Here is a 20,585-nt window from a genome sequence, read left to right as displayed (position 1 = left end):
GGTATATAAACCTTTTTCCCAAATTATATAAAAAGGAAAAAAAAAAACAAGATACCGTACTTTAATATTTATATAAAAATTATAGGTTGTTCACGCATCTGTTTTCACGATTTGGTTTTTCATTGAAAATCATGAGCTTGTTTGCGTAACTTTTGGAAAAACTCAGTTGCCATGTGTTATTTGTTTCAGTTTTAAATTACGGGATTTTTTTTATGTTTTTAAAAATAATATTTATTTTTAAAATAAAATAATTCAAATATGAATTAATTTTTTTATGTTCTTTTGTTTCCTTTTGAGAATTTTTCTTTTGTTTTACTTTAAAAAAATAAAAAAATTTAAAATGATCACAAATGAACATGTCATTAGTAAATAACTAAATATATATATAAAACCCATTTTGAGACCATATTTTCGGACTAATAACTTAATGATTAAGCTTCTTTCCTTAATATCTAATATCAGAGGTTAAAATTTAGTACTCTAGAGGATGGCCGGCGTGCAACTCTAGATCTTAACAAAGAAGAAAGATTTTTCGTTGTAAGATAAAAATTTATAAAACAGGAAATGGAAAAAATATGAATGAAAATGATGAAAAATCAGAAAAATTACGTCAGTGTTGACTATATACATCAAGGGATGTCTTAATCTTTTTTTTTATCATAAAAAGTTGGAATAAATTAGATTTCGAAGGCTCACCAATAATTGTTTATAAATATACTTACATCATAAAAGTATTCACATTAAGAGAAAAACAGATACTTTTGGTGTATGTAAAAAGAAAAAAAAAATATCTAGATTGCTCACAGGTTATCTTTTTCTTTTTGAATAGTTATTTTTTTGTGTAAAAAACAGAAGGTTTTCTTTTTCTTTTTGAATAGTTATTTACGGCTATTACTTTTGTATGAAGATGAACATTTTGAAAAATATAAATTTGTCACTGAATTTATTTAAACTCTTTATGTACAACACAATTTTTTATACATCTTTTTGTGCATATATGAATATGATGTGCATTAACATTTTACAAAGAATAACTTTATTTATATTTAAATTTTCTATAATATTTTTATAGAGAAATCAAAAGTGTAAAAATTGTAATTTAATCACAAATTATCATGTATGATAAATTTATTAACTTTTATAATAATTATTTAAAAATTTATATGAATAATAATTTTTGAATAATTCACAATCTAATTTTTTTACACTGAAAATGCATAGTGATTAAGTTTTTTTTACACCAAGTTCTTTTTATGTTTTCCATCATATTATCATACATTTTTTATTTCTTTTTATTATAAATTATACGAGTGTTTTGAATTGAGCATGAACAGGATTTTTTTTATAATTTAATAAAAATAAAAAGTATCTGTTTGAACATGGGTACTAGCCGTCCGAACAAAAGTTTTACTTTACTTTAATAATTAAATAAATTTCCTATCAACTCAACAAAAGATAAGTGTACAACCGTTTGGTTGAATTTAGGACAACTCCTGTAATCAGTGAATTTAGACCAACCCCAGTACACACTTACCTAAAAATTAAAATTAAAGCAGGTCTAAATCAGATTAGAATCATATCAACCAACCATGGAAAATATCGAACAAAACCACCCACAACTAGCAGTTTAGTTAGTTTACTTAACCTGCTTCCACCAAGTGTAGTTTCAACTGCTTAATACAATCATGTATTAAGAAATTGAAATGTTAAAAACAATAAATAGGATAAAGGTAGGTGGGGGGTGTAAACATTGTTGAAAAAGAATAGTAAATACAACTTTAATCCCTTTAAATATTTTGATTTTCAATTTAATCTCCCATTTTTTAAAGAAAATACAATTTAGTTCTCATAAAAAATCTTTTCCGTGGTATTTCATTTATGATGTTTATTAAGTATCTATCTACATGTCTCTTGAGAATGATGAATCAAATAAGAACGCATAACATTCAGAAAAATTAAATGGGAATTCATGATGTTTAGAGAAACTAATAAAAAAAAAAAACCTGTGATAATTAGAAGAATCAAAATGACAAGCAAAAGCCACTGTAATCTTACTCCTTAGTTGAGGCTTTTATTTGAATTGAGAGGTACTGCAATTTTTCCTTCTCATGTTGAGGGATTTTCCTTTTAAAAATTCTTGGTGTTATTTTTTTTTTTTATCTATTTTCTTATTGTCCATTTTATAGACCACATGATAACAGAGCTCTAGGAAACCCAAATACACAATCATCGACATATTTACAAATTAATGAGGCTTCAGATCTACAGTCAACTTATAAATATTTATGATAGAAACAATGATAATAATTCATCATTACCAGGACAGTTAATTCATCATACCTCTAGTGGTCCCAGAGTTTGGAAAATATACTCCAGAAGGGGTAAAAAAGGGATTTAAGGCTCAGTTAGTTAGCATTCAAGAGGTGGCACGAAAGAGGGGGGCAGTACGTTTCCACAATATAAGGAACAGTCAGTAGAGAGAATATGGGGGAGGGGGGGGGGGGGGGAATTTGGCAGTTAGATCTAGAAGGAATGAAGAGGATATTCTAGTATCCTATAGGAGCGTAGCTCTGGGCCCATTTTGGGATTGACACATTCCATTCTCTGTACACGTTTCCATTTTTCATCAATAAAGCTATCTTTTCTCATATTTTCATAACCATTTTACTGCTACATTGATTATTGTTCTGTTAGTTCGTATCAAACTGGTCCGACTTGTCGGATTCATCATTCCCAGAACCAGTGAATGCCCCCGAAGAAGGTTAAGATGGATGCGAAGGTAGCGGCATTAGAAGGAGAGATGTCGGAGGTAAAGTCGACGTTAAAAGACGTTCAGAATGCGGTGAAGACTAGCCATGAAAGTCTCATGGCCATGTTTGAGCGGTGTCTAGGGAAGGCGATGCTGGAAGGAGAAGGTAGTGCGAGTGGGAAGGGGAATTCCTCCGGATCCGGGCTTCATAACCTCAGTCGTGATGCATTGACAGATTTTCGTCAATCCATAAAAAAGGTAGAGCTACCGTCCTTCAACGGCGAAGATCCCGCTGGGTGGATTTCACGTGCGGAGGTGTATTTCCGTGTTCAGGGGACGCTACCGGAGTTGAAAGTGAGTCTAGCTCAGTTATGTATGGAGGGAGCTACGATTCATTTCTTCAATTCTCTGGTCGGAGAAGATGAAGGCTTGTCGTGGGAGAAGTTGAAGGAATCACTGTTGGCCAGATATGGGGGTCATGGCGACGGTGACGTATATGAACAATTAACAGGGCTTAAACAGAGTGGGACGGTGGAAGAATATATCACCGAATTTGAGTATCTCATGGCTCAGATTCCGAAATTGCCTGATAAGCAATTTTTGGGGTATTTTCTTCATGGGTTGAAGGCAGAGATTAAAGGACGAGTTCGCAGTTTCGTAGCTATGGGGGAAATGAGTCGCGCAAGGTTGTTACAGGTGACGCGTGCAGTAGAGAAGGAGGTCTGTGGAGAAAATGGGTCGTCTAGTAGGAGAGGGCTCAGATTTGGAAGCGGGTCACACCAACCCGGAACTCATGGAGAGGGTCGAGGACTTTCGGATTGGGTTTTAGTGAAGAATAGAGAAGGTGGAATGAATGGGGTTTCTAAAAGTAATCCTATTGGGCCTAGAGATGAAAGAGCGGCCCATGGCGATAAGAGAAGGTATGGGCCTCGTGATCGTGGGTTTCAACACTTATCTTATCAGGAATTGATGGATAGGAAACAAAAGGGGCTTTGCTTCAAATGTAAGGGGTCTTTCTCTCCTACACATCAATGTCCCGATAAACACCTTCGGATCCTTCTTGTTGATGATAGTGATACGGAGGAGTTAGAGGGCCAAGTTCTGGCGATCGAAGTGAATGAGGCGGAGGACGATGAGATGGGAGAGATGAGTCTGATGCATTTGGATCAGATGGCTAATCACGCTCCCCAAGTTATACGTTTCCAAGGTGAGATCAAAGGAGTTCCGGTGCTGGTGTTGGTAGACAGCGGGGCGACACATAACTTCATCTCTCAGAAGTTGGTAAGCAAGATGGATTGGCCCATGGAGGAGACTTCACAAATGCGAATCAGGTTGGGTGATGGGTTTCAAACCATGACACGAGGAGTTTGCAGAGGGGTGGAATTGAAGATTGGAGGATTCGGAATTCAAGCAGATATGCATATGTTTGAGTTAGGGGGAATTGATGTTGTGTTGGGAATAGAGTGGTTGAACACTCTTGGAGATATGGTTATGAATTGGAAGAAGCAACTCATGAGTTTTTGGAGTAATAAAGAGTGGGTTACATTACAGGGCTTAGGGAGCACCAAAGAAACTATGGTGGCTCTGCAGAGTATTTTGGTGAAGCCTGAGCAGTGGAGAGAGAGGAAGTTAGGGAGTATAGAGAAACAGGAGAGTGGAGCAAAGGAGAGCCATTTGTCTCAACTACATAAGGAAAGGTTAGGTCAGTTATTACACAATTCTGTTTCGGTGTTTGCAGAGCCTAAGGGGCTACCTCCAATCAGAGACAAGGAACATACCATTCAGCTAGTCGAAGGAGCAAGTCCGGTGAATGTAAGGCCCTATAGGTATCCTCATCATCACAAAGATGAGATTGAGAAACAAATCAAAGAGATGCTGGCTACAGGAATAATCAGGAACATCACCGGCTCTTTCTCTAGTCTGGTAATATTGGTGAAGAAGAAGGACAGTTCGTGGCGAATGTGCATAGATTACAGGGCCTTAAACAAGGTAACCATCCCGGATAAGTTCCCAATACCGGTTATAGAAGAGTTGTTAGACGAGTTGCACGGTGCTAGATTCTTTTCCAAATTGGACTTGAAATCGGGATATCATCAAGTAAGGGTCAAAGAAGAAGATGTATACAAGACAGCCTTTCGTACTTATGAGGGGCACTATGAATTCCTAGTAATGCCTTTTGGCCTTATGAATGCACCTTCCACATTCCAAAGCCTCATGAACGAAGTGTTTAAACCCATGCTTAGAAAATACGTGTTGGTGTTCTTCGATGATATCTTAGTATACAGTGCTGATTGGGAGTCCCATTTGCAACATTTACAAACGGTGTTGCAAGTTTTAGAGGACAATGGATTAGTAGCAAACAAGAAAAAGTGCTTATTTGCTCAGAAAACCATTGAATATTTGGGGCATGTCATATCCCAAGAGGGAGTCGTTGTGGATCCTAATAAGGTAGTCAGTGTGACCCAATGGCCTACACCTAAGAATGTGAAGGGAGTTAGAGGTTTCTTAGGGCTGACTGGGTACTACAGAAAATTTATCAAAGACTATGGCAGGATAGCTAAACCGTTAACGGAGTTAACAAAGAAAGACGGGTTTAAGTGGGGGAATGAAACTCAAAGAGCTTTTGAAGAATTGAAAGAGAAGCTCACTACAACACCTGTCCTGGCTCTACCTGACTTTAGTAAGACATTTGTAATTGAGTGTGATGCCTCTAGGAGTGGTATAGGGGCAATTCTATTGCAAGACAAACGACCGATAGCTTACTTTAGTAAGGCATTGGGAGTACGAAATCTGTCCAAGTCGGCATATGAGAAAGAGCTTATGGCATTGGGCTTGGCTATACAACATTGGAGACCTTACCTCATTGGCAGGAAATTTATTGTGTCCACTGACCAAAAAAGCTTGAAGCAACTGTTGCAGCAGAGAATATCCACTGCAGAGCAGCAAAACTGGGCTGCAAAACTACTTGGTTATGACTTTGAGGTTGTTTATAAGCAAGGCAAACTGAATAGAGGAGCGGATGCCTTGTCCAGAATGCACGAAGGAATGGAGTTGAGGAGTATTACCTCTTTTCTGCAGTGGGATCAGACACAATTAATGAAGGAGGAGGTGCAGAATGATGAGGAATTACAGAAAGTAATAGCTGAACTATCACATGATCCGGTTTCCCGACCTGGATATGTCTACAAACAGGGAGTTTTACTGTATGATGGGAGACTAGTCCTTTCAAGACATTCAGCCATGATTCCTACATTATTGAAAGAGTTCCATAGTACTCCACAAGGAGGGCATTCGGGTTTCTACAAGACATATAGAAGGTTGGCGGCAAATGTTTATTGGGTGGGAATGAAGGGAGTAGTGCAGGAATTTGTTAGAAGTTGTGATGTGTGCCAAAGGCGAAAATATTTAGCGTCTTCACCAGGGGGCTTGCTGCAGCCTCTGCCCATACCTGAACGCATTTGGGAAGACATTTCTATGGATTTCATCACCGGCTTGCCGAAATCCAAGGGGTATGAAGCCATTTTTGTAGTAGTAGATAGGTTGTCTAAATATTGTCACTTCATTCCTCTTAAACATTCGTATACTGCTAGAAGTTTGGTTGAGATTTTTAGTAAGGAAGTAGTCAAGTTGCATGGGATACCCATGTCTATAGTGAGTGATAGAGATCCCATTTTCATGAGTAATTTTTGGAGAGAATTGTTTAAGGCCCAGGGAACTCAACTCAAGATGAGCTCGTCCTATCACCCGGAATCCGATGGCCAAACAGAGGTAGTTAACCGGTGTTTAGAGACGTACCTTAGATGCTTCATCTCTGATCAGCCCAAGACTTGGATGTCATGGCTACATTGGGCTGAATACTGGTTCAATACGTCATTTCACACTACTACAGAGTACACCCCTTTTGAACTAGTCTATGGTAGACCTCCTCCTGTGATGAGTAGATGGGTTCAAGGGGAAACAAGGGTTGAAGCAGTACAAAGGGACTTAATAGAACGGGATGAGGCAATCAGACAGTTGAGAAGCCATTTGCTCAGAGCACAAGATAGACTGAAGGCTCAGGCTGATAAGAAGAGAAGTGATAGGAGTTTTGAAATAGGAGAATGGGTCTTTGTTAAGTTGAGAGCACATAGGAAAAATTCTGTGGTTACCCGAATTAATGATAAACTTGCTGCTAGATATTATGGACCTTACCCTATTACAGAGAGAATTGGAGCTGTCGCCTACAAATTGAGATTACCAACAAATTCCAGAGTTCATCCTGTGTTTCATGTTTCATTATTAAAAAAAGCCGTGGGACAGTACCATGAGAATGAATAGCTGCCAAACCTTATGGCAGGAGAGCAGGAAGAAGAGTTTGAACCTGAAGCGGTGCTGGCTGTGAGGAGGGTACAGAAGCAGGGTGAAGAGGTGAAACAATTACTTATCCATTGGAAGGGGAAGACAGTAGAGGAAGCTACTTGGGAGGACTATGTCATGTTCAAAAGTCAATTTCCTCAATTCAACCTTGAGGACAAGGTTGCAGCTGAAGAGGGGAGTATTGATAGAAACAATGATAATAATTCATCATTACTAGGACAGTTAATTCATCATACCTCTAGTGGTCCCAGAGTTTGGAAAGTATACTCCAGAAGGGGTAAAAAAGGGATTTAAGGCTCAGTTAGTTAGCAATCAGGAGGTGGCACGAAAGAGGGGGGCAGTACGTTTCCTCAATATAAGGAACAATCAGTAGAGAGAATATGGGGGGGAATTTGACAGTTAGATCTAGAGGGAATGAAGAGGATATTCTAGTATTCTATAGGAGTGTAGCTCTGGGCCCATTTTGGGATTGACACATTCCATTCTCTGTACACGTTTCCATTTTTCATCAATAAAGCTATCTTTCCTCATATTTTCATAACCGTTTTACTGCTACATTGATTATTGTTCTGTTAGTTCGTATCAATTTACCTATCCAAGCATTTTCCATCGATTTCCAAATGCTTATTTTCTATTGAAGCAACACAAAGTTCAAACCAATTGCAGAAAATAAAGACAGGTATATATAAAATCTGGATCCAAGGGGTAAATTACCATTGAAATAGTTTAGTTGCAGGAAATGACGGTAACTTATGATGAAACATGGTACAACTTGTCAACAAAACTCAGTTAGCAATCAGTGGAGCTATAGCAAAATTCAATCAAGCACAAACCCGGGCTAAGCAAATCTCTTTTATTATGTAGTTGCTACTAGTTCATGTTCAGGATATAACCCTATCAGTTCAAAATTTACAACTGAAGAAATAACAATTAAACACCAAACTAGCCACCACATCCACAGCCACAGGGTGAGAAAATTTAAAATTTCCTTCATTACTTTTTTCTACTACTTAAATTGTTAAAAAAACTATCCTTTTACAACCATAGCCAATAAGGCACCCTTCCAAAGATATCCTCTAAAGCCCTTGAATTTCCCCAGGAAACAAACAAAGCTATGAGTGGCTAATTAAGCAATCCTTTTCCAGTTCCAACTCAGTGCTTCTAGAGATTCACTCGAAAAAGGCCCATTTTCAGAGTCAACATTAAATTTTCATTTTTTGAGAGAAAACAAAAACCACAAATTACAGTGCAAAATAACTAGGGAAAATATGTCATTGTCATTCAGTTACAAAAAAATGGAAATAGAAAATAAACACAACACATTCAGTTTCTCTAAGAAATGTTCAGTTTTGGGGTCAAATGTGAATTATCTGTCATCACCATGACACATATCCTTCCACAGTTCCGCATAATGACAAGATAATGATCACAAGAAATTATAACTGCAGCACAGCTATAAAACAAGGGTTCTAAAGATTTAACAACAGAGCAGTAAGGTGGAGAAAGAAATAATCCACATCATTGATGTTTAGAGTTAATAATAAGAAATTTAACATTCTGTGATCACTAATAAAACAGTATTAAGTATGCGACCAAATGGTAAGCAACAATCCAATATAAAATCCTAAAGAGAAGGAATAAAAGTGAACAATAACAACATATAAGATTACTATTATCCATTCAAAGTGGTTCAGAAAATAAAAAGAAAATTAACTCAACTTTGTTTAAAATAATGTGCAGACAAAAACAATAAACTCAAAATTTGATCCAAAGTCTAATATTTCTGAGTAATAAACACACTATGCAGTAGCCCTAGACAAAAAGGCTCTTCCTGGTTGGCAGTTAGCCAATGGTCCATGGCACCCAAGAAGCTGCAAAATCACAAAACAGAACATGTGAATTTAGAAGGACAATTACACACACTAATAGTAACCAACAAAAGGTAACCAATTGAAGACAAAAGGCAAATTTCATTCAGAAACACAGTTCAATACATTCCCCAAGATGCAAGTTAACAAGTAAAAACGCCCTCAGCATGATTAAATCTATGTGCCATACAGTTTCAATCACAGTATATTGCATTGTCAAGCAGCTCCACATTACCTTGGCATTCACACCATCAGGCATAATCCTGTACTCTGACTTTAACTTCAAAAAATCATTAAGGCCAAACTAGGTGAACCCCGTAAGCAAGAATTTAAAAGAATAATACCTAGAGTTAAAACCATGCACAAAAGAAAAAGGTGCAAATCTATCGATAATAAATACAAGTTACTTTTCATAATTCAAATTGAACTACTGTGGACAAGTTAGTAGCCATGTCCAGATACATACCACTTCATGCTAACTATAATCTTTTGGCATCCGGGGAACTTAAACTTAGCTCGATGAGGGCCTCTTGTGCATGATGGCTGTTGCAGTCCATACGGCGGACAGAAAGGAGGACCTGGCCAATAGCCACTGTAGCACAAGTACCCAGCGGCTTTCCAAATTCACCTCGCATCCCGGTCTGGAGCGTATCGGCTCTGGCACATGAAAGCATTTTGTTGATCCTAAGAACATGGAAGTGATGCAGCCTGACTCTCAAGTGGAATGCATCCCTTTCCAGCGAATTTCGTCATGTACTTGTTGCAAGCAATCCTGGCAGCCTCCAGCGCCTCACTCAAGACATTCTACTTCTCCCAACTAACCAAATGCACACAGAAAGGAAACTCATCAACACCTTTCTTCTTCATGCCAACATCATAAATCCTGATCTTGGGATCAGGAACACCGTGGCAAAACCGCGATTTCTGGTATGGTTTGTTTTTAATTTGTCGGCAACATCTTGCAGGTCCTAAATCAAACACTATAATTAATAACCATTCATGATTGTCAAATCCAGTTCTATAATTACAATAAAAAAAAATAACACATTCAACAAATCATGAGATAGTAATTTGAGACAAAATAGATAACAAATTTTCCAATAAAATGAAATCACACAGCTCAAGGTTATTTCAAATAAAACCTAGTTTTACATTCAATTTGCAGCAACCACAAACTAACAATACATATCAGCAGCATATTCCATTTTCTTAAAAAATTTCAAAAAAATTCTTCAAGAAATCGAACGAAAAATTACGAAAGAGAAAGGTGGTAATTGCTTACTTCTTCCATGGCTGTGTCTGGGTTGAGGCAGAAACTAACCCTAGAAACGGGAAAGCCGGAAAGAAAGAGGATTTTATTTATTTTAGTTTAGTTTATTTTTTATTTTATAGGTTTAATTGTGAATTTTATTCAACTTGTTAATTTTTTTTTCGAATTTTACTCTTAATAAATTAATTGAATGTATTTTACTTCCAATTTTTTAAAAAAATTATGAACTTTATCATCTTTCATTTTACTTTTAACTTATATTTTTTTATCCTCAACTTTTTTATTTTTTGACAAATTTTGTACTTAACTTTTTTTGACAATTTTTTTCCTAATTTTTTATTTTTTGGAAAATTTTACTTCAACTTTTGTATTTATTAATGGATAAATTATTATGGATAAAATATGCAAGTTTCCTAATAGTACCAAAAATTAAAAAATTAGAATAAGAAATGCAATTAAGCCTAATTAAAAAGCTTAGGTTTAGTCTATGTTTTTAAAAATAAAATATAATTCTAAAGAAAAACAACAAAGTTGGCAGCAATAATGAATTTGGTTTTTAATTTTTAGAGCAAATTACATAAATATCCTTGTTTAGGACTTATTACAAGTGCACCCTTATACAAACCTCCCCTATTTTTTGTAATTTCATTACATAGCAACCCATCACATGACATGCACATGTTTGTTTAATGAATTTTTAGGACAAAATTGACTTCATCCCAAACTTGCAAAATGTAGGGTGTGAGAGTGAAGAATGCTTTAAATCCTAAATTAGCAAGTCCACCATCTTTGTCCACCTCACCTCATACTCTCTTTGGTACCACCACCTTTGTCCACCTCATCCCACTAGTGTTATCGAGAAAGATGGATCTAAAATTGAAAACCCAATTAGTATCCATCCTTTCTCTTTCTGCATTTAGGAACCACGAACCTTATCTCCCCCTCAAGAACCTTCAATCTCCCAATGAAATGCATCCTTTGCCCCCTTTTTATGCCCCTCCCCCTCCTCCTTTTTGCGACCACCCTCACCTCACGTGACATGATATGTTGCGACATACCCCCTCCATCGACCTTGAATCTTGTCGTATCTTGGTCTGTCACCCTCATTTAAAAGGATATATTTAAAATTAATCTTTTATTCATTAAGCTTTTTTTTTCTCTTTGAGACCTCCATAACTTGCAAATGATGTCAAACCTGCTAGATCCTATTCAAACTAACAACAAAGAAATTAACAATGCAAACTATTTGAAAGTTTCTCCTCGGAAAATTCTAATACATAAACTTTTTTAGTTGTTGATAAAATCAAATACATACATTTTTGTGGAGACCTTTAACTTTCTAATTTTATCTTTTCTTCCCTTATGGTTTTAGCAACCATTAACAAGGGCGGGGAAAGTGGGCGTTGTTTAGTGTTTTATTGACAAGGGTATTTTTTTACATTTAGCTCAAAACTTAACAATGCTAGTAATGGTGATGATTTAGGGGAGGCAAAAGTAATGCATTTTAACGGAGGGAGTGTGAGTGTAATACTACTTTCACCCTTATTTATAAATCTCAATTACCCACTCCCATTTGGGGTGATTTTCAGTTTCTTGTTTATAGTTTTGAAATTCTATTTTAAAACAAAAACGTGTTTGGGTAAATTTGTGGTGAGTTTTGATATTTACTAGATTTTAAAACTATTTCTTTACCATAAACCACAAACAATAAAAATTCCCTATGTTTGTTCACTCTTCTCTTTTCTCAAGCCTTCTTTCTCTGAAATGTCATTGTTGTTGCTCTCTCTCTTGTGTGTGTGTGTTGTTGTTGCTCTACCTCCCACACACGTTGTTGTTGTTGTTGTTGTTCATGTGCCACTATTGCTCTCTTTGTCTCTCTCTCCTTTGTTCATGTGCCACTATTGCTATCTCTATCTCTCTCTCCTTCATTCATGCGCCACTATTGCTCTCTTTGTCTCTCTCCTTTGTTCATGCCCTATTGTCTCCTCCGTTCATGGTGGTCTCTTCTCCATTTCTTCACACCGTTCATCGGCTATTGCTCCCACCCCCAGTCTTCTACTTTCCTGCCCCACTCGTCATCGCTCACGCCCATTTCCTGTGAGTATGTTTTCTTTGTTGCCTTCTCTATTTCACTCACTGTTTGTATGTGCCTTTTGATTCCCCTCTACGAGTCTGTGTTGGTGTTTTCTCTGGGTGTGGTGTGACGGAAAAATTCTTCTCATTGTCAATCTTATGAATCTTGTTAGAAATTGTTTTTGATAATTTGTGCTAAGTTAAAATTTAGTTGAAATTATCCCTTGATCTATTCAGTTAAGATATTTTCTATTATTTTATGATTCAAATGGAAAAATTAATTTTTTGTAAAAAGTGTAGTTTGGAAAATTTATTATTATGCTATGTTTGTGTTGCTTATGAATTTGTGTTGTTATTTAAAAGTTTTGGTGAAGAAAGGTAAAGAATGCCTTGTCTAATTACTTGAATTCCAAATGTTTTTAAGAACATTGATTTTGTCATGGTCTAAAGGGACAATATTTTGAAGTGTTCAATCTATCCTTGCTAATTGGTTTGAACTTTGGAAACATTTTGTTCCTTTTTTTAATGTGCACGTGTATGTGAATGTGCATTATTTATGTGACATTTTGTCATGTTGAGTGTTAGTCATCATTTACGACTAACTTTTATATTGAAAATCTTTATAAATTTATGTCTTTCCCCCAATTTATGGTTCTTTTTGTAGAATTGTACATATTTTTATGTTTAGTTTAATTTTTGCTCAGTAGATACTCCCTATATTGTGAATTAATGTGGTTCAATTTCAGTTTCAAGTGAAAGGATGAAGAATAAGAAGGTTGAAGCAGTTGGTGTCTCGTTAAGCGAGGCTTATGCGCTTAGTGAGCAACATCCGCTAAGCGAGGCACTCAGCTCGCTTAGCGGGTTGAGAGAATCTGGAAGAGAATCTGTCATTCATGCACGCGCCCAGCACGCCATCAGCTCGCTCAGCAAGTCATTTGTCTCTTCTGGCGCCTAGCTCGCTAAGCCAAAATTCACTAACTCGCGCTTAGTGAGAAAATGGCGCTAAGCAAGTCTTTGAGATTAGAAAGCCCTTAAAATATTGAAGTTGGCAAGAAAGAAGGAAGGACAACATATGCAATAGAGACACAACATAGGCAATAGAAGAGAGCGGGAGAGACGCAGCAGAGGCGAAAACAGACCAAGAGATAACCAAAGATCTCAGCTTTCAAGAGGATTCTAGGTTTAGGAGTGATTATTAGGTTCCAAGAGGTGGAGGAGACATCCCCACCACTGTTTAATCTGAATTTTACTTCAAAAACCTCATCTTGTTGCTGAAAGGTGATAACTTGCAATGGAAGGCTAAATCTCTTGTTGGGGATTTCTGCTGAGCCTTGATGTAAAACTCTTTACTATCTATTTAAAGTTGTTTTTATGTGTTCATTGCTTTTATCTGCATTAAATTCTTGCATGCTTGTAACTTGATCACCCATTTGTGTGTAAAGTTAGAATTTTTAGCATTGGAAAGTGTTTTAAATCCTTAGAACTTGATAGAGCAGGCTAGAGAATTGTATGTCTGTTCACAGAATGCAGGGATTTAGTTTCTAATATGTCGTAATCTTAATGCAATTCATTTAGGCTAAGTTCGATGAGTTTAAATAGAGTTAGTCCATTCGTGTGAGGAATCATGGTTTAGGGTAATTGCTCTCGGCATAGAACACAGAAATAACCTTAAATAGAGAAAAACACCTAATTACATCAAGTTATTCAGTAGAAAGACCCAACATTTTAATCATCTATTTATCTCTCACGATTAGATAGTAAATTTTGTAGTTATCTTTAGAATTACAGACAATATCTTTGTTTATATTTCCTGGTTTCATACAAATGTCTACTTGTTGAATGAACGCTTTTCTGAATGAAACAAGTTCTCTGTGATTCGATACTCGGTTCTTACCGTTTTATATTACTTGTGACTCAATACACTTGCTAATTAATTTTGCAGATGGGTGAGTGCGAACAAGTTTTTGGCGCCGTTGCCGGGGAGCTTATTTCCATTTGGAAAGCATAATTCAGTTTGTAGGCATTGATTCTTTATTCTTTGATTAAATTTTTGGGTGAATATTTACTAAATTTATTTTTCTCTTGATTTGGTTAACTGCTGCTCTGTTTAGTGTTTTTGTATGCAAGGTACCCTTCTGCAGGTGATTTAGTTCCATTAGATTTGGAAATATAAGCCACTTGTAGGAGGAACAACGCAGAGAGAAGAAGAAAAATATTGCAGGAAAGAGCAGCACAACCAATTCCAGAGGAATCTCAATCATCTGAGTCGTCTTCTATTTTTCTAGAACCAAGATAACCTGAAGTAGGTGCATCTGAGGTTGATATCGTGGCTAGAGATCAACCTAGGAGGGTTACTCTTGAAGATTATTCAAGATCATAGCCAGATGGCCCAGTCTAGCTCCTCCAGGCTCGGCTTCCCAACCCTTATTACAACTCTTTGCATGGCTCGAGGGGTAGTTCCAGACCCCTCACATTCGAGTCCTTGAGTCCCGCTATTAATTTGGCGTATATCAAGAAAAATTGCTGGAACCCGGATGATCCTTCGATCACATTTCCGGGGACCCGCAAGGCTCGAGCTCGAGGACCTGAGGGCCCTTTTTCTTCTACTTCCTTCACTCCTGCTTCGACTTCTTCAGTTCCAGCTCCCATTCCAGCTCCAGTACCTACCCGCACCTCCGCTTAGAGCTTAGATCTTATGGTGCTGATGCTGCAAAGCCTCCACCATGGCTTATGCCTGGTGATGCAGAGTATTCATAACTTGGCTCAGCATTGGCCCATCATTAGCATGGAGGATTTCATGGCTCAGGTGGCCTGGCCAGGAATCCATCCTTCTTCTTAGGGGGGGAGGTGAGGCTCCTATAGCCTAGGAGTCGCAGCCAGAGGCCGAGGCCCAACCAGAGGTTACATCAGAGGCTACTCCCCAGACTTCACCTGCTACGACACCATTTGTGGAGGTTTCTGAGGAGGAGGAAGGCGCCGAGGACACTGACTACGCAACTAATATGGCAGCAGCGCAGAGCACCTGGGATCCCTGGCCCACAACAGCTTAGGAGACATCTCAACCAGCCTAGGATGCTTCCTCCTCACCTCAGGATGAGCATGCACCAGCACAAGATGAGCCATGACAGGATTTTGATTTATTTTTCTTGCTTTTGATACATTTTATGTTCAGTTTATGTTTTTAGTTTCAATTTTATGTTTCAGTTTATTTATTTAGCAAACTTTACAGCTTTTTGAACAATTTACAGTTTTGATTTGAATATGCAGTGGTTTGAAAATTCTATGTTTGTGAATGATTTGAATTGATCGATTGCATGAATTGACTGAATTGCGATGCTTAGATCACGTGCTTTGAATAAATATGTGGTAACTAGAAGAGAAAGAACATGAATTAGGGACACAATTGAAAATGTTAGCTTGTTTGATAGGTAAATTGTGAAGGAAATCATTAGCCACAACCCCGTGAGTTGTGTGAACTTTAATTGTGAGTGAACGACTAGCATTGGGTACCAATTTTTGCATGAATCTCTGAATACTGAATGAATGCATGATTTTGGAAATGATGAAGGCCATGATTGAATGAAATAGCTACTTAGCCAAAAAGCTTACCCTGTTTATGAATGATGAATCCCTTGCACCCATGTTGAGGTTATTTTTGATTGATTGAGCTGAACGTTGAGCCTGTTAAGTCATAATCTCCATCTACCTTTCCTTATGTTGTAGGAGAGCATTATGGTTCAAAGCAAATTTGTCCCAAATTTGGGGGAGATTGTTGGGTGATGATAATGGTGGTAAGACAAATAATAGCCACACAGAAATTTGTCTAGAAGCAATAAATAAAAGCTGCTAAAATAAAAAAAAGAGGAAGAACAAAATTCAAGAATAAAAAGTGTGTGCTATTATTTGAAGCTAAGTGCCTTAAATGTAAAAGGCAAGTAATAGAAGCTGGAATAAAAAGGAAAAGAGTTGATCTAAGGACGAATGCTCTCCTAGAACTTAAGCTTTTGCATCCTAGAAAAACCATGAATTGTTCGCAGCCCAACCTCATTACAAGCCTAGAAAGTCCTTCGGATTTAAATTATGTGTTTGTAATTGTATGTCATGAGATGAAATTCAAAAATTGAGACTTGTGTTGGTTGTTGACTGAGAAATTGCCTAAACACTTGTGCTTGAGTGAAACAATGGCCGTGAGGATTTGGCTTGATGAACCTTCCTTGATATCTGTCTTTCCTGCTAGCTTATTTCACTGGTGTTGCTTAATAACCATGTTCATATCTTTGAAATTCTGCATATCTTTAGAAGAAGCTATTGGTTGAAAGCATTGCTTGCCACTTGTATTCATGTGATTGAATTCTTTGGAACAAACACAACTTTGAATAACCACTGTGACTTTATCACTTGAGGACAAGTGAACTGTTCTTTCTTTGCTTGAGGACAAGCAAAACTGTAAATTTGGGGAAGTTGTTAGTCTTCATTTACGACTAACTTTGTATTGAAAAGCTTTATAAATTTATGTCTTTTCCCCAATTTATGGTTTCTTCCGTGCAATGCCCGCGGAAGAACTTCTTCCGCAGGTATCCACATAAGAACTTTCTTTCGCTGTTGTTAGTAACATAGGCGGAAGAAGGTTCTTCTGTGGATTTAATGCAGAAGATGTTCTCCCGCAGGAATTCATGGAAGAAGGTTCTTCCATAGTTTTAACGTTATCTACGGAAGAACTTTCTTCCATGCATTCCTGTGGAAGATCTTCTTCCGTGGGCGTGCACAGAAGAACCTTCTTCTGCAGTTATTAATTTCAACTGCGGAAGAAGTTTCTTCTGTGAGTTAATTTGTTTTATGGTTTTTTATTTTTATAGATTATTTTGTATGTTATATTGGTTAATTGTATTTGTAATGTATGTCAAACATATAAAATTCGTAAGATATTATTATATTAGTTGGTTGAAGTGTTGATTTTTTTGCCTAGGTTGAAGTATTTTTTGGTGATACGAACTATGTAGTTATAATTTTGAAATTAGGTAATTAAAAGTTGAATTTGGTTGTTGTTAAATTATTGATGTAGATGTAGATAAAATATTTGTATTAGGTTGTTAAATGTTGAATTAGTCGATGTTCATAGTTTGTCAATTTATTTAGGTTGTTGTATTGTTTAAATTATTTAGTTGAATGTTGAATTAGGTGATAGTTATAGTTTGAATTAAGATGGACGAAGATCAATGGGCATATTACAATACAATGTTTGAAGAAGTTGATATGGATTTTGAAGATGAACAACATTTTGGTGTGAATGAAGGACATATTGGTTGTTCAGACACTTTTAATACTTCTCAGGTAATCATGTTGATAAGTTTCAGTCGTTTGGTTTAATGTATGATTTGTGTAAAAAGTAATATCTCGGGGTTGTGTTGTAGGTCTTTGCAACCCGAGACGACGTTTTGCAGTGGGCTCGAATGGTTGCCCATGAAAACGGTTTTGTTGCAGTAATTATGAGGTCTGATACATATACTAGTAGTAGAGGAAGAACTTCATTTGTGTTAATTGGGTGTGAAAGGAGCGGTCAGTACAAGTGTAGGAAGAAAGAATTTGTTAGAAGAGACACTGACACTAGGAAATATGGTTGTCCCTTCAAGATTCGTGGGAAACCAGTGCATGGAGGAGAAGGTTGGATGGTGAAGTTGATCTGTGGGATTCACAACCACGAATTGGCGAAGACCTTAGTTGGACATCCATATGCTGGGAGATTGACAAATGATGAGAAGAATATCATTACTAATATGACAAAGTCGAATGTGAAACCAAGAAGCATCCTGCTAACGTTGAAGGAGCACAACGCCAACAGTTGCACCACAATCAAACAAATCTACAATGCAAGAAGTGCATATCATTCTTCAATCAAAGGAGATGACACTGAAATGCAACACCTGATGAGGCTTCTTGAACGTGATCAATACATTCATTGGCATAGATTGAAGGATGAAGTTGTGGTGCGTGATTTGTTTTGGTGTCACCCAAATGCAGTTAAGTTATGTAATGCGTGTCATCTTGTTTTTTTGATAGACGGTACCTATGAAACAAATAGGTATAGGCTCCCATTGCTTGACTTTGTGGGGGTGACACCAACAGGGATGACTTTCTCTGCTGGGTTTGCATACCTGGAGGGTAAGCGTGTGAACAATCTTGTATGGGCATTGGAATGGTTTCGAGGCTTGTTTTTAAGAAACAATCGCCTCCCTGTTGTTATTGTCACAGACAGAGACCTAGTCCTCATGAATGCACTGAAAATTGTGTTTCCGGAGGCAGGTTTCACATAGACAAAAATGTGAAGGCAAAGTGCAAATCGCTAATTGGTCAAAAAAATGTCTGGGACTACATAATGGATAGCTGGGGTACTCTGGTAGATTGTCCTTCGGAACAACAGTTCCCTGACCACCTTCAAAGGTTTCAAGTAGCGTGTTCCCTGTGGCCAACGTTCGTTGACTATGTATGTGAGGCATGGATTGTCCCACACAAGGAGAAATTTATCACAACCCGGACGAATAAGGTGATGCACCTAGGCAACACAACAACAAATAGGTATTTAAATATTTTATTATTTTAGTCAAGTTTCTTTAAATGATTGTTAGGAACATGATTGTTATTAATTTGTCTTGTCTGTTGTGTGTTTTAAATGTAGGGTTGAATTTGCTCATTGGGCTCTGAAAGGGTATTACAGAATAGCGTTGGAGACCTCTGTAGTGTTTGGGATGCAATGAACAACATGATCACGCTGCAGCACACTGAAATTAGAGCATCATTCGAAACAAGTATGCATGCCGTTGGACATGTTTTTAAAAAACCTTATACAAGAGGCTTTTGGGAATGATTTCAAGGTACGCTTTAAATGAAATTTCGTATGAGTTTCAGCGTGTATGTCATTTCAGAGACAATCCGTCTTCTTGTGGTTGTGTCTTGAGAACCACGCTAGGTCTTCCTTGTGCATGTGAGCTACAAAGGTATGATGGTGGCAACATCCCACTCGATGCAATCCATATGTACTGGAGGAGACTTAGTTTTTTAGACTAGGGGCTTTGTGAGGCCGAAGTAAGCATCAAGGAAGAGATGAATAAAATATATAAAAGATTTGAGGAACTTGATGTCTGCGGCAAAGTTATTTTCAAGAGTAAACTTCGAGAATTCGCGTTTCCTGATGAGAACTCCATGTGTCCTCCTCCGTCAAAGGTTCACACCAAAGGTGCACGGAAGAAACTGATCAAGAGAAGCCAAAGATCTACAAAGCGTGATCCGTCATATTGGAAGTATGTTGATGCTTATCATTCAGTTCAAAATAGCAACACTTCAGTCAGACACAATGCATCATGTTCTGAACCACCGAAGCCAGCAAGGATGATCCCGATGTTGGATCAATTTGCGCCATTTATGTAGGGTTTCATTGAGGACGTTGTTGATGTGAAAGCAGATGGTAACTGTGGATATCGTTCAGTTGCCGCTTTGTTAGATATGGGAGAAGAATCTTGGGCTGTGATGCACAACGAATTGATTAAAGAACTTGGCAAATGGTCGCAATACTACATAAAGCTCCTTGGTGGCACAGAGAGACTTGAACAGCTGAGGTTGTCCCTACATGTGGATGGGTTATCCAAGGTATGTTGTTTATGCTTTTTTTTTTTTTATAAATAATGTTTACATGAGTGACACATTTATGTTTTTGTGATTTAGGTTAGTGTGGACAAGTGGATGGATATAACGGAGATGAGATATGTCATTGCGTCAAGATATAATGTAATCCTTGTATCGTTGCACGACAACAAAGCTTCACATTTATTCCTCTCAGAAGTCAACCACTGCCCGATTCTTCTACGTATCGCATGATATGCGTTGGTCATGTGTTTGGAAGTCATTTTGTTCAGGTCCATTGAAAATTCATTTACTCAAATATTTTCAATTATTCAATAAGTTGGGTTGTTCGTTTAACTTATTATTTTTATTTCACTTACAACAAGTTTATTTGAAAGATCGTTGTCCCTTACTGCCTATGGCGTTGTTGTGGTCAAGCAATTCATATCCTCAAGCAAAACAGTGGCCAACTGAATACGTAGGTAGAATGCAGCACTACTTAAGCCTAATGACAATTAAAACAATGCACGTAGACCTAAGCAAACACTGAAGTTGTAACATTTATGTATCTATATTTACGATTGGATTTGTGTTGATGTAACATGTCAGTATTGAAATACTAATGAATTGTTGCATGAACAAATCAATCTGTTGG

The 20,585-nt window shown here is 37.2% G+C and overlaps 1 pseudogene; it reads right to left on the bottom strand.

Annotated features, from left to right (window-relative positions):
- Window positions 1-8,743: 8,743 nt before the first annotated feature.
- On the bottom strand, window positions 8,744-10,310 carry LOC114406472 (annotated as a pseudogene).
- Between the last annotated feature and the right edge of the window lie 10,275 nt (window positions 10,311-20,585).

Source organism: Glycine soja, chromosome 3 (assembly GCF_004193775.1).
Source record: "Glycine soja cultivar W05 chromosome 3, ASM419377v2, whole genome shotgun sequence".
In the NCBI taxonomy this organism is placed as follows: Eukaryota; Viridiplantae; Streptophyta; class Magnoliopsida; order Fabales; family Fabaceae; genus Glycine; species Glycine soja.
The sequence above is the reverse complement of the archived record's forward strand: the minus strand, read 5'-3'. Positions and strand labels throughout refer to the sequence as shown.